We start from the raw sequence: 13,549 nt of genomic DNA on the forward strand, positions 1-13,549 counted from the left end.
AGTCCCCGTTACTTCGAGGATGAAATCCAGGCTTGCAAACCTGGCAAACTAAGCTCTTTATAGCATGACCTCTGTCTCCCATTTCCAGTCTTATTTTACCACCCGCCTTACCGCCCTCAAAGTTCGAACCTGCCTTCACACCGAGCCTTGTTTTGTTGTTGTTATTGCGATTATTGTCATTGTTGCATGACTTCATCATACTTTCTTTTGGTGCTGGTGCTCTGCACTCCACATAGCCATGTTTTTCTGCTGAGCTAAATTACACCAGTCCTTCGAAAGGCTCCTACCCAACTAAACCCCCTTCTCTATGCACCTTAGCCTGGAAACACAGCTCTACTGTAGCAAAAAACACACTGCTTTACAAATCTGTTTACTTTCCTGCCTTCTCGTTCACTGAAAGCAGGGAAGGATTGTTTCTTTCTTCTCCTCAACAGTGTTCATTCATAAAGTGACCCTCATACACAGAAGGCAAGAAGAGACTGAAGAAAAAGGCAGCGTATACCAGGTTGGCCGGCGGCAGATTTAATAAGCAAAAGAACCTATATACAGGTTCGTCTTTGGCAACCGCAAAACAAGTAGATCTCACATCTGCCCACCAGAATCTTAAAATTTAATATAGACGCTTTAACTAGGTTCAGTCACGTATATTGTCCAGATGGTCTCAACAACACCTTACTCTCACTGATATCCATACATGAAAGTGATTTCTCTAATCCCCTAATGGAGGCAGCCTTCTTTTTCTCCTCACTGTCCCAGAGATCCCATCTCTTAGCATCCCAATCAGGCTTTGTCACGAGCACTCTGACCTTAATCCACAGCAGTTTCACCTCCTAGCTTTGCAAAACAGCACACTCAGGCTTCCAGCTAATTATCCTGCTCTCCCACCTTGCCTGCCAGCCCTGGAGCTAGCAGAGTAGTGGACATACACACACCCTTCTCCAACCTCAGTTCTTCTTCCAACTTTCTTCACTTAAACTTTAGCTTCTAGTTGGGCATCAGTGACCAGCCAAATTGACCACAGCAGAGGCCAGCTCAGTCATTGGCTTTCCTTTTTGCCACAGTTCTCTATTTGCAGTGTCTCAGAGAAACACGTGACACCAGCTGGCATTATTCAGGGCACCCCCACCCTCAGACAGTGGTCCACAGGCATCTAACATACAGACCATCCTGCCTCACAGAGAGGTCAATGACCAACCTGGGATTTCCCCCAAGAACACCTCTTTTCTAAGACCCATTTCTCTGGTCTCCTAGAACAAATAGCTCACCCGTTGTTAGTTCATAAACTAGCCCCAGCACATGGAGGGTAAGGTGACTTCAGAATGGTAGGTGGCAAGGTTTAACAATCAAGGAAACTTACATAGATGGCTTGTCCTTGGTGGCCGAGAAGTGAGTAGATCTCCGCACCGCCCGCCGGAGTCTTAAAGAGTTTATGTAGAGGTCTTAACTGGGTTCAATCACATATTCACTCCAGATGGTTCCAATAACACATTACTCTCTCAAGGCTGCACCCTTAAAACAACTCCAGCTGTGGGGATAGTGGGTGAAATGTACATTTCAAAAAAAATGGAAGAAGGGGTGAGGAACCTCTAATTGCCTGGGGTTAGCTGCTGGGTCAACCAGCAGTCATGTCCTCTCAATGACCTCCTCCAACACATAGCACCTGGAACACATAGCACACAGTCAGAAATGCTCGCTGAATGAATAAGTGAATGAATACTCTGAGATACTTCAGTATGGAAATCTTGGACATTATATTGTACCACCTTGCTTTAGAAAATCTCCTAACTTATGCAAGGCAGAAATGGCCCTCAACTTGCTGAAGACTGCAATATATACATATTCAAGACATAGGTTAGATTTTTCCTGTGATTGAGCTGATTCTCTTAAAGAGTTTAATATTAGCTTTTAATTACATCTTGTCATGCAACTAGTACTTTAATAAATGTAAGGGAAGAAACCCTTCTGCATATCAACAGAGGTAAATTCAATTCAATAATTCTTTTTAATTAAGCATTTTTGTGCTCTAATAGTCAAATGACTGTGGGAGATGCCATTTTCATAAGCTTGTCAACTGGAGAATGCTGAGCAGTTACTTGAATACTTTTAAGGGTTTCCTGTTTCAAGGGGGGATTTTTAATGATTGCCAAAGGCAAGCCAATTCCCTGACACCTTCTCAAGAGTTCTCTGCATTCTTTCATTCCTCTTACCAAAAACAGTATTCCTGGGGGCATAGGGCTTTTTAAAATACTCTTTCTCCTCATCTCCCATGTAGCATACACCCACGCCTTCTCCAATCGAAATGGTGTCCTTTCAAAGCTCATTCCAAAAATCATCTCTTCCATAAAGCCTATCCAGACTTCCTTAGCATTGGTCTGGACCTATCAAAACATCCTCGCTGTTGAGTCATGAGTTCTTATTATAAATTTTGGATATCAACCCCTTATCAGATGTATCACTGGCAAATATCTTCTCCCATTTGGTAGATTTTCTTTTCATTTTGTTGATGGTTTACTGTGAAAAACTTTTTAGCTTGATGTAGTCCCATTTATTTTTTCTTTTATTTCCCTTGCCTGAAGAAGTGTATCAGAAAAAAATATTACTAAGAGTAATGACAGAAAGTTTACTGCCTATGTTTTCTTCTAGAAGTTTTATCAGTTGGGGGCTTACAATTAAATCTTTAATCCATTTTGAGTTTATTATATATGGTGTCAAAAGTGATCCAGTTTCATTTTTTTTTTTTTGTATGTAATTGTCCAGTTTTTCCAACATCATTTATTGAATGGACTGTCTAGAGCTACCCTATGACCCAGTAAATTCCACTTCTGGGTATTTATCTGAAGAAATTGAAAACACTAATTTGAAAAGATATATGCACCCCTTTGTTTATGGCAGCACTATTAACAACAGCCAAGATATGGAAGCAACCTAAATGCCCATCAATAGACGATTGGATATATATATAGTGGAATATAACTCAGCCATTAAAAAATAAACTCTTACCATTATGACAACATAGAGGGACTGAGAAGGCATTATACTAAGTGAAATAAGTAATACAGAAAAAGACAAAAACTATATAATCTCACTTATATGTGTAATCCAAAAAACAAAATAAACAAAACAGAAAGAGACTCACAGAGAACAAACTGATGATTACCAGATGGGAGGGGGTTGGAGGACTGGATAAAAAAGGTGAAGGAATTAAGAAATATAAATTAGGTCTATGGCCATGCCACCCTGAACAAGCTTGATCCTGTCTGATCTTGGAAGCTAAGCAGGATTGGGCCTGGTTAGTACTTGGATGGGAGACCACCTAGGAAGACCAAGTTCAGTAGGCATAAACAATAAAAAATAAGATTGTAAGCTGACAAGGTCCTTGGAATCTGTGAGGTCAACCAAAGGTTGCCTCGCCTAAAAAAAAAAAAAAATTAATTTTAAAAATGTTAAAAAAGAAATATAAATTGGTAGTTAAAAATAGTCACGGAGATGTGAAGTACAGCATAAGGAATATAGTCAATAATATTATAACTATGTGTAGTGCCAGGTGGGTACTAAACTAATTGGGGGATTACTTCATAAATTGTATAAATCTCTAACCACTATGCTGTGTACCTGAAACTGATATAAAATAATATTGAATGTCACCTCTAATCGAAAAACAAATCCTCATTGTAATGTCTTTAGCATGACTTTTGGCATAATTTATTCTAGCTCATGACCTTAGTGAAATTAATGGATCCTCGTTCTTCCCCTCCATGAACTGTAAAAGACTTAAAGTCAGAGAAACCTGTGGAAGAACCCTACTCTGCTGAATAGTTGTGCAAATTACAGCATCTCTCTGGGCCTTAGTTTTTGCAGTGGGGACAATATTGCCTACCTCAATAGGTGGCAGAGAGGATTCAGTGGTCTAACATAGTTGAAAGTTTATCACTTCATGACTGACATGGGGTTCAACGCCATTCAAACAACTTTGTCCAGCCATGACTTGTGGTACTAAAAAGGTCATCTGATAGTCACACTAAAGAGGGCACCTGATAGATAAAAACACTTGATTCTCCTTTGACCAGATTCCTCACCCAGGGGTTCTCAATCAGACTATGCATGCAAATCAATGAACAAGGATTCTCAAAATACAAATTCTGGGTCCTGCTGAGTCAGAATCCCCAAAAGTGGAACTGTCAAAGAAACATATTAGTTGCTCACCCATCTGTTGATGCTGATAAGTAGCCAGTATTGAGAACTTCCAAAGAACTGAAAACAGAAGCACCTCTTCAGCTGAAAAGATAATCAGAGAGGAGAAGTTTCCAGAACCACAAATACCTGGCCCACAGTAATGGAGAAGTGAGTAATTAAGGAAGTAATTGGCTGCAAAAGGGGAAACTCCCCAAACTGCAGGCAGCTGGCAAATCAGCTCATCCAGGTGCATGGAATAAATACAGAAAGCTCTTGCCTTTCTGATTGGATAGGAATCACCTCAGCAGGGGCGTGATCAAAAAGACAAGTGTGTTTGGTGCAGACGCCCAGGAGCTGGCACTATGCCAAGAGCACAGTGTCTGCTTAGAAGGGGGCAATTATCTATTACAGTAATGCTCCCATGGCCTTGCTTGCTTCCACCTACAGAGCCCTGTGTACTATGTGCCCCTTTAGGCAAGCATTGTTATACCCATTTTACACAGGAGAAAACTGAGGCACTGAAAGCTTAAATGCCTTTGCTAGTATGCAGCAAGGCTGAAACTCCAGCAGAGATCTGCCTGACTCCAAACTCTGTCCTTAAGAGTTTGGGGACCATCTGTGGTTATTTCAATTCTATGAGCCTTCATTTCTTCATGTAAGAGAATGGAAATTTTATTATCATGAAGAGTGAGATAAGAGATTAGGAAGAACACACGGCTATCAAGAAATGTCAGCTAGTATTGTTGGTTAATGTTACTAAACAATTTCTCTGAATGTGGTCCCAGGAGCAGGTGCATAGGCATTTGCAGAGATTTGAAATTTAACTCTTTACAATCATGGCCTAGTTGAGATTTGTTACTTATTGACAACACACGTTGTTGTACTATTCTTTGTCTTTTTTAGTAACTCTTGGAAAGTGATTAAAAATGTGTTCCTAAGTGGAAAAGTCCCTCAGATTAGAGAGAAATCAGTGATTTAAAGTTAAAAAGGTAGGTCATGTTGCGATGTGCACAATGACATACACACACGCGCGCGCGCGCACACACACAAAACAGTCTCCCAACAGATGTGATTCTGGACATTTGCTCATACTGTAGTGTGCATACATTCCAGAGTCTGCAGCCCTCTTCCCTATGGCATCAGGGGTGCCTGTGAGAATAGCAGAAGGCACCCTGGCCCACCTGCCTTCTTTTAAATGCCTGGGCAGCTACTGTGTGCCTCCTGCTTCCCTTCTCCTTCGGTTCTCTCTTTGCCCTAGAATCACGTTCTGCTGTGTCACTCGGTGGGGTTGCAGACTGTTAGGTAGCTAGATAGACATGAGTGACAAGGGAACAAAGGAATAAGGGCCCAGCCTAGAAATTGCCCAGAGAACAGCCCAATGGTAGTAGAATTCTGGGTAAGCACATGTACACTAGGCAGAGTTAAATAGCAGCCAAGTGTCAATCAAAATGACCTCACTTGCCAATCACCTAAGAATGCCTTTAGAACCACTCATCACAGCCCAAATATAATGCAGACATTCCCACTTCCCAGGGTTGTTACAGCTCTCTGCGCCACTGAGGAAGAATTGAGGAAAAATGTTAATTACACTTCTGCACCCATTATCCCCACCCCACCCCCCCACCCCCGCCCCCGCCCGCCTTGGGGCGACATTAAAGTTCAAATCACCCCTAACGGTAATACTTTCAGCCTCTCAGATGTTGATGAGGACTCACTCTTGCCTTACACAATAGAGATTAATGTAGTCCAACCCCAAGGCTTCAGTTATTTAAAGAAATGTGATAAAGTGGTGATATAAACTGTGAAACTTTTTTCTTTTTTTTCTTTTTCTTTTTTTTTTTTGCTAAAAGGAGATATGAAGACATTTGGCAGAACACATTTTATCCTCTTGCGTTATCAGAAAGAGAAAGCCTGGTTCCCCGCCCTTTAGGCCTTTCCACCACTCTTTCAGTGAGCAGTTTGCAATCAATCAGAGAGATAGTGCTTGAATTCTGGACGACCTGTCTATGTCCCTCTCTCGCCCCCACTGCCCCATGAATGAGAAAGACTCCGCATGACATGGTTATTTATTAAGAGTGAGGTTTCAATACTCCATTCTGTGATAAAGCAGCCAGAGTCAGCTTTGGGCCATTCTGGGATCAAGATATCCTACCTTTTCAAAGCTCAGCACAAAGACTTGAGATCAACAAAGCTATTTATCTAAGAAAAGAGGAATTCTTCCAAAAGTCTCTCATCTGGATAGTATCATTTTTTAATAGCTGCTTTCTTCTTTATCTCCCTGATTTGGTATTTGTCTTTTTAGTTTACAGACATTGCTATTTCTGTAGCTAACATCAAATTCCTTTGCTATAATTTAATAGCATTTTAATAATAATATCTTATCATTACATATTTCTTTACTATTTACATTAGCATTTGCATTTGTATTATCTAGTCTCCAAATCAAATTCCCTCTCAATTAATATATTTCTTGATTTTCTTCACTGCATTTGACAAGACTAGTAATCTCGAAAGTTCCTCCTCTTTTGGAACTTTTTAGTAGTTTCTGATTTTGGTCCTAAGTCTATGTCCCACCCACCTGTTGACCATCCTAGTGTATCAGTCAGCTATTACTAGATAATGCTATGGTAACGAATAATCCCACTTTCTCAGTGGCTTATCAAAAGTTAATTTATCAATCACATTACCTGTCAGGTTAGCTGTAGCTCTCTTTCATTTGTCCTCTTCTTCCTTGGACCCAGACTGAAGGAAAAAACCCCATTTGGGACATGCCAATTTTGTGCATTGGGGAAAGGAGCAATAATAGAACCATATGATGTCTCTTAACAATTCTACTTGATATAAATGACTTCCATTCACATTTTATTGGCCAAAGTAAATCACAAAGTTTAGTCTACTATTAATGGTACACAAAAGTATAATCTCATAAGGAAGGAGCAGATAATTATAATAGTGATATAGCTACTATATTTGGAATGCTTTGCTGATATTCACTGCAGAGAAGTCTATGGTCCTCTCCAGAAATAATACCCCATTTTTCTTTCTTTCCTTCCCTCCTTCAACACCCTAAACTGTGTCATCCCCCATATTTTTCCCCACCTCAGAAGCCCATCTAGTGCTATGTCTTGGTCTCTTCTTTCCCCCTGTAGAATCTGGATGTTATGAGCTAAAAATAGAGTTAATAGTCACCAGAACCTGTAAAGCTAATCGCAACAGAGTACCTTATTTATTTTATAAATAGTCATTGAGTCGAAAGAGCAAGATAATTTTTCTTAGAATTTTATAGATAGAAGAAAATTTTTTAATGATCATAATTTTATAAACAAAAAAACCTGAGGCCCGAAGGTTATATTTATTTGCCAGTGCTTACAAGACTAGAGAATGATAAAGCAAAAACCATACTCAGATTCAAAAAATCAAAAATCAAGGCCATTTTCATTACACAAAGACATATAACCTACTGCAGACAAACTATATTGAGGACTATGCCTTCATCTCTTGCAATATGCTGTGAATAAAATGAAAAAGTATAACCCAGAAGATAGTACATCAAGTAAAATTGTGCCTTGTTGGAAAAACATACCTAAAGGATACGATTAACACACCCATACCCATCTTAAACGAGATCCCTAGGAGTATACTATAGAGATGTTCTTTAGGTCTTATCTTAGCCAACATTTTTATTAATTACTGTGTCAAGAACCTAAAGATGATACTGTGATAGTCAATGGCACTTTTCATGAAATATCTCTGAGCATATGATAGAATTGCAATTTCTTACCTCCATGTGGTTAATGAGATCATAAAACTAATTCCAGCTAATGAACAAAAGTAATGTGTATTTCTTCCAGACTGGAGCCTCTAATAGCTGGTTTGAGATCTTCCAGAGTCCTCTTTCTTCCTCCACATTAACCAGTAATATTCGAGGTGGAAGATTCTCAGCCTGGCTTCTGGAGTGAAGAGACATGGAGCAGAGTCCCAGCCAACCCATGATGAACTGTAACATAAGCAAGAAACAAGCTTTTGGATTTTATTAGCCACTAGGATTCAGGACTCATTTATCCTTCAGTAGACCTGAATCTATTCTTACTGACTCTCATAGTAACAAAGTCTATTAATATAAAACAAAGCTGAGAAATAACCAATATAATAATTGGCTAATTCAAGGTGAGAAAAAGCATCACAACAGGTTGGGATTAAGGGCTAAGTGTGTCTAACAAGATAGACTTTAAGTGTGCAAATGTAACTTCCTGCACTTAAGTTTCAAAATTGATAGCAGTTCATAAGAGATTAGACCTATAAATTTAGTAGGAATCAATATTATACTTTGGCTGCCAAAAATACCAAACTCATTGGTAGTCTATATTCATTAAAAATGTAGCATTCAGTGATCAAGGATATGAACAGTCCTCTGTGCCACAAAGATTTGTCTCTATGAAGATGTTAGAAAATCGTGAAGTTCTTCAGGAAAAAGAGCGTATCTTATTTATCTAGATTCCAATATTCAGTACATATACCATGTTTATAGAATGGAGTTCAATTAGAAGGAATGTTCTAACCAGCAGAATCCCACAGTATTAGGAAGAGAATAAATGTCCACCTTTTTGGTAATTCATCCAGTAAGAAAGGGCTAGAAGGCCCTCTAATTTTTCTTCCAACTCTGCTTCCATCCTTCTGCAATTCAATTAGATCTTACCTGAAATTTAGGCATAGATTCATATTTAAAGCCCATTCCCAAGTCATGTTCTCATAAGATATGGATGATCTGTGCTTTCTTCTAAAAAAAAAGAAAGAAGAAAAAGAGGAAGTTGGAATTCAAAATGGTAGACTAGTGTGTCTAGTTTTTTTTTTTTTTACTGTATTCCAGTATCTAAGTTCCATTAGATGAATCTGTAAATAAATTAATGCTATAATTCCTTTCAAATACATGTTTGACTTTCGCAGGCAGTGTGCATGTGTTTGTTTAAGTATAAGAACTTGTAGCATTAAGCAGGATGCCTGGTATAGAGATCAATATGAAATCCCATAGGGTCATTCTACATGAGAAAATATAAGTGCATTCACTTACTCAAAAAGTATGTAGTAAGTACCTACTGGGTACCTCACTCTGTACAGACTCTGAGCATATATAGGTATTTAGAGCCCCACCTTCAAGGAACTTACAGTTCAGGGGGGCTAAAGACAATGATAATATATTGATAAAATGTACATAAAAAATCTATGTGGAAGAAGGTTCATTGTGCTAAAAATTAGGAGACATAGCCTCAATATCCAACACATGGGGACTGATTTAATAAACTAAATTTACTTACATCCAAACGAATATTTTTATAAGTGACTTCATCATGAAGAAATATGAGGTAAAAAAAAAGGGAGATTTTTAAAATAAATACTTATTTCTTAGAGAAGAGTTAAGTTCACAACTAAGTGGAGACATACAGAGTTCCCATACAATCCCTTCCTCCACATATGCATGGCCTCTCCCTGTCAACATCCTGTACCAGAGTGGTACATTTGTTACAATGGATGAATCTACACTGCAATGTCATTGCTACCCAAAGTCCATAATTTACATTAGGATTCACTCTCAGTGTTGTATGTTCTATATATTTTGACAAATCTATAATGACATGTATCCACCATTAATTATGCAGAGCCATTTCACTGTCTTAAAAATCTTCTGTGCTTGGCTAGTCATCCCTTCTTATTCCTAACCCCTGGCAAACACTGATCATTTTACTGTTTCTACATTTCCACCTTTTCCAGAACATTATACAGTCGAAATCAAATGTTTGCGACCTTTTCAAATTGGCTTCTTTTACTTAGTATTATGCACCTAAGGTCCATGCCTTTTCACAGCTCGATAGGTCATATCTTTTCAGTGCTTAATAATATTCCATTGTCTGGATGTACCACACTTTATTTATCCATTCACCTATTAAAGGACATCTTGGTTGCTTCCATATTTGGGCAATTAGAAATAAAGCTGTTATAAACATCAGTGTGCAATGATTTTTGTATGAATATAGCATGAATTTTTAACTCATTTGAATAAATATCAAGGGGTGTGATTGCTGGATCATATGGTAAAATAATGTTTAGTTTTGTTAAAAACTGCCAAACTGTCGAAGTGACTGATTGTACCATTTTGCATTCCTATCAGGAAATGAATAAGAATTCCTATTGCTTCATATCCTTGCCAGCATTTAGTAGTGTCAGTGATTTGGAATTTAGGTTTCTAATAGGTATGTTGTAATATCTCACTGTTGTTTTAATTTGAAATTTCCCAATGTCATATTATGTTGAGTAATATGCTTGTCATCTGTATATTTTCTTTGGTAAGGTGTCCATAGAGATATTTTGCCCATTTTTTAATTGGGTTGTTTTCTTATTGTTGAGTTTGAAGAGGCAGTTGTATATTTTGTATACAAGTCCTTTATTAGGCATGTGTTTTGAAAATATTTTTTCCAGTATGTGACATATATCTTATTATCTTAATACTGTCATTTGCAAAGCAGAAAATTTTAATTCTTATAAAGTTAAACTTATCTATTACTGCCTTCATGATTGTGTTTTTGGTATCTAAAATCTTATATCTAAAATCTCATCACCAAACTGAAGGCCACCTCAATTTTCTGCTGTGTTATCCTCTAGAAGTTTTATAGTTGTCCACTTATATTTAGGTTTATAATCCATTTGGGGTAAGTTTCTTTAAAGGCATAGGATCTATGTACAGACTAATTGTTGTTCTGTTTGTTTGCTTTTTCCCTTTGTGAGGATGGGAGTGACAACTTCCAAGCTCTTTATATGTCAGAGTTGAAACCAAAATTTATATTTTTTAAAAAAATAAATACTATAAAGGTATGTTAAAAATCTAATTTAAGAAAATAATGACAGGAAAATGTCAAATGAAAAAAATAGTAAAAATAGTACATTACAAAATACATCTAGAAAGAGATGAATTTTGTTTTTCAAAACTGTATATACATACATTGAAAAATAGATTATCTCAGAATTGTGTGTTATCTAATGGTTTTTCATTTTTTGTGTGATTTCTTTTTGTATTTTTAAAAGTATCTTAACAATGAACATCTATGAATTTTATAATCAGAGAAGAGCAATAAATGCTGTTTTATGGAAAGTAAAAAGTAATTTTCAAATGTAGAAATAGAGGATGTGCCTGATGCTATGGGGTCATTCTATGGAGCAATTACTTCATGCTGAGCAATCAAGAAAGGCTTCTTGGGATCACTCTAGTTCAGTCCCAAGACATATCCACCTCATATGATGCTTCAGATAATGGCACCAAAGACAGATGACATGATCTCTTTGAACTTCACTTCAATTAATTGGAAAGCACACTAAACTTCCAGTTCTCCTTCAGGATTCAGCATGACTTAGTGTGCTTAAACTCTGCATCTTTTTTTTTTTTTCAGTCAACTAAAAGCGTTGAGGTAAAAACTCCCTGGGTTGCTACCTGTTGCATGGAGTCATCATTTCATATATTTTTTTTTAATATTGCCTCTTTATTTTATGCAAGAACTGACACTTTGTTCTGTTTCCAAACTCATATTTGGTATGTAGTCATTTACAGAGGACAGCAGTATTCTCAAATTATCTGTAATGGGCCACAGATGAAAACGGCTTAATAAAGGAGGCAACGTTATGCAGACCAATGCAGATTTGGCCCATCTCAAAAGCACAAGATGTGGGTGAAAGAGAATTTCTAATTTATAGTCATATAGAGTAGAAATAGACTCCTAGATTCAGAAAATGTGAAAAAAAAATATGTTTGAATTGGTCACATTTTCATCTTAAATTGAAACAGCTGGAACTCTATTTCAAATTCAAGATTTGCCTTTTAATGGAAAATTTCATTGGAAGAGAGAGAGAGAAGGGGGTGGGGATTGTTATCAGAGGAAACAGTTCTATTTTAGCATCATGATTTTAGATTTAGTAAAGTTGCCCATAGTAAAAAATAACTCAGGCATGACAGGAAAAAATCACTTTAATAAAAAGTCCATCTGGGCTTCCGGTTTAAAGTGATAGATTGAAACCTTATGGTTATCACTGTCTCTCACTCTGCACCTTTCTAAAATACCACAGGAATTCGAAAAGCATAAACCTACAAGGGCAATGAATGAGAGAGAGACAGATGTCAGCAAATTTTTAGAAGAGGGAAAGTGGAAGAAGGTGTTAGCGGCCCTGAGGAAGCCTGAATATCGGGTGCTACAGAAAAAGATGTCAGGAAGTCATGGCTATTGGTGCTGCATGGCTCCAGGGAGGCTGCTGCACGAAGGTGCCAGCTTCCACCCACCACAAGCCAGTGTGAAGCAAGAGGGTTCATGAAAGTTTCTTTAATAATCAATTAGAATCCCAGGTCCCCACTCTCATTCTTTGAAGCCAGAAAATTACCTCTCCCATTCAGGCAGGGAACGGGAGAATTATTATGGAAGAAACTGATGTGAAGCATTTCTTAATTAGGGGTTACCAAGTATAGTGGAAGAGGGCTATACTGAAAACAAGGAAATTAAATGATAAGCTCTGTATCTTGAAATTTGAGATTTCTCATTCCACTAGTACTACCAGGCTCCAGGATGCTGTTAGTTAGTTGTGTTCCTCCCCCTCAAGAGACTAGTTTCCTGGAAAAGTCGAATGGCCCACGGGAAGGGTCTATAGCACAGGTATTTGAGACTTTCCCAACAAAAAGTCCTGGGAAGTCCCCACCAAATTAACCTACGGCGAAGTTCACACACCAGTCATCAAACTCTTCTCATACACTGAGAGAATTTCCAGTGACATGCTGTTTAAGGTGCCACTCTTAACATAAATGAGCAGCTAAGAATCACCAGACATTTGTATAAAGTCCTCGACATGAAAAACAGAGACCAAAATAAACATTTTTTTAAAAAGCAACTCAACTCAACAGAAACAAAAAGAAATACAGGGAAATAATTTAGAGAACCGCAATTGACATCTTTAGATTGCCAGGAAAGGAAGAATAGGATCTATTTTATAAAACAATGTTTGTAACAGAATATTTATAGAAAAAAAAAACCCTAGTAAATTAAAAACATGATAGAAGAAATACAAATTCAATAGAATGATTGAAAGAGAAAATTGAGGATAGGTCTGGAAAAGTAGATCAAGTGATGGAATAATACATGGGAAAAGTGTTAAAATAAAATAAAATGGAGATCAGTCTTGAATATCCTCTGATTAGACAAAACCATTTAAATCATATAGGCAAAACTTAATTTAGTTTTATTTTTCATGAATGTAAGTGAAACTTAACTTAGGTTATTTCTTATAAATATCTCTGATAATCATAATCAAAACTTAAGTCATCTTCCTAAAATAATATATCACTTTAACC

The 13,549-nt window shown here is 37.4% G+C and overlaps 1 long non-coding RNA gene and 1 pseudogene across 1 annotated transcript in view; one reads left to right on the top strand and one right to left on the bottom strand.

The window, feature by feature from the left end:
* LOC118602803 overlaps positions 1–13,549 on the bottom strand; it is a 249,984-nt gene that overhangs the window by 211,495 nt on the left and 24,940 nt on the right. Inside the window, exons 6-7 of the long non-coding RNA XR_004950800.1 lie at positions 7,955–8,950; positions 1,358–1,525 (exon numbers count right to left, since the gene is read on the bottom strand). This is a non-coding gene — a long non-coding RNA (uncharacterized LOC118602803). The remainder of the gene's footprint in view (positions 1–1,357; positions 1,526–7,954; positions 8,951–13,549) is intronic.
* LOC118603061 lies at positions 3,220–3,338 on the top strand (annotated as a pseudogene).

Source organism: Rousettus aegyptiacus, unplaced genomic scaffold, assembly GCF_014176215.1.
Source record: "Rousettus aegyptiacus isolate mRouAeg1 unplaced genomic scaffold, mRouAeg1.p scaffold_m13_p_5, whole genome shotgun sequence".
Taxonomy (NCBI): Eukaryota; Metazoa; Chordata; class Mammalia; order Chiroptera; family Pteropodidae; genus Rousettus; species Rousettus aegyptiacus.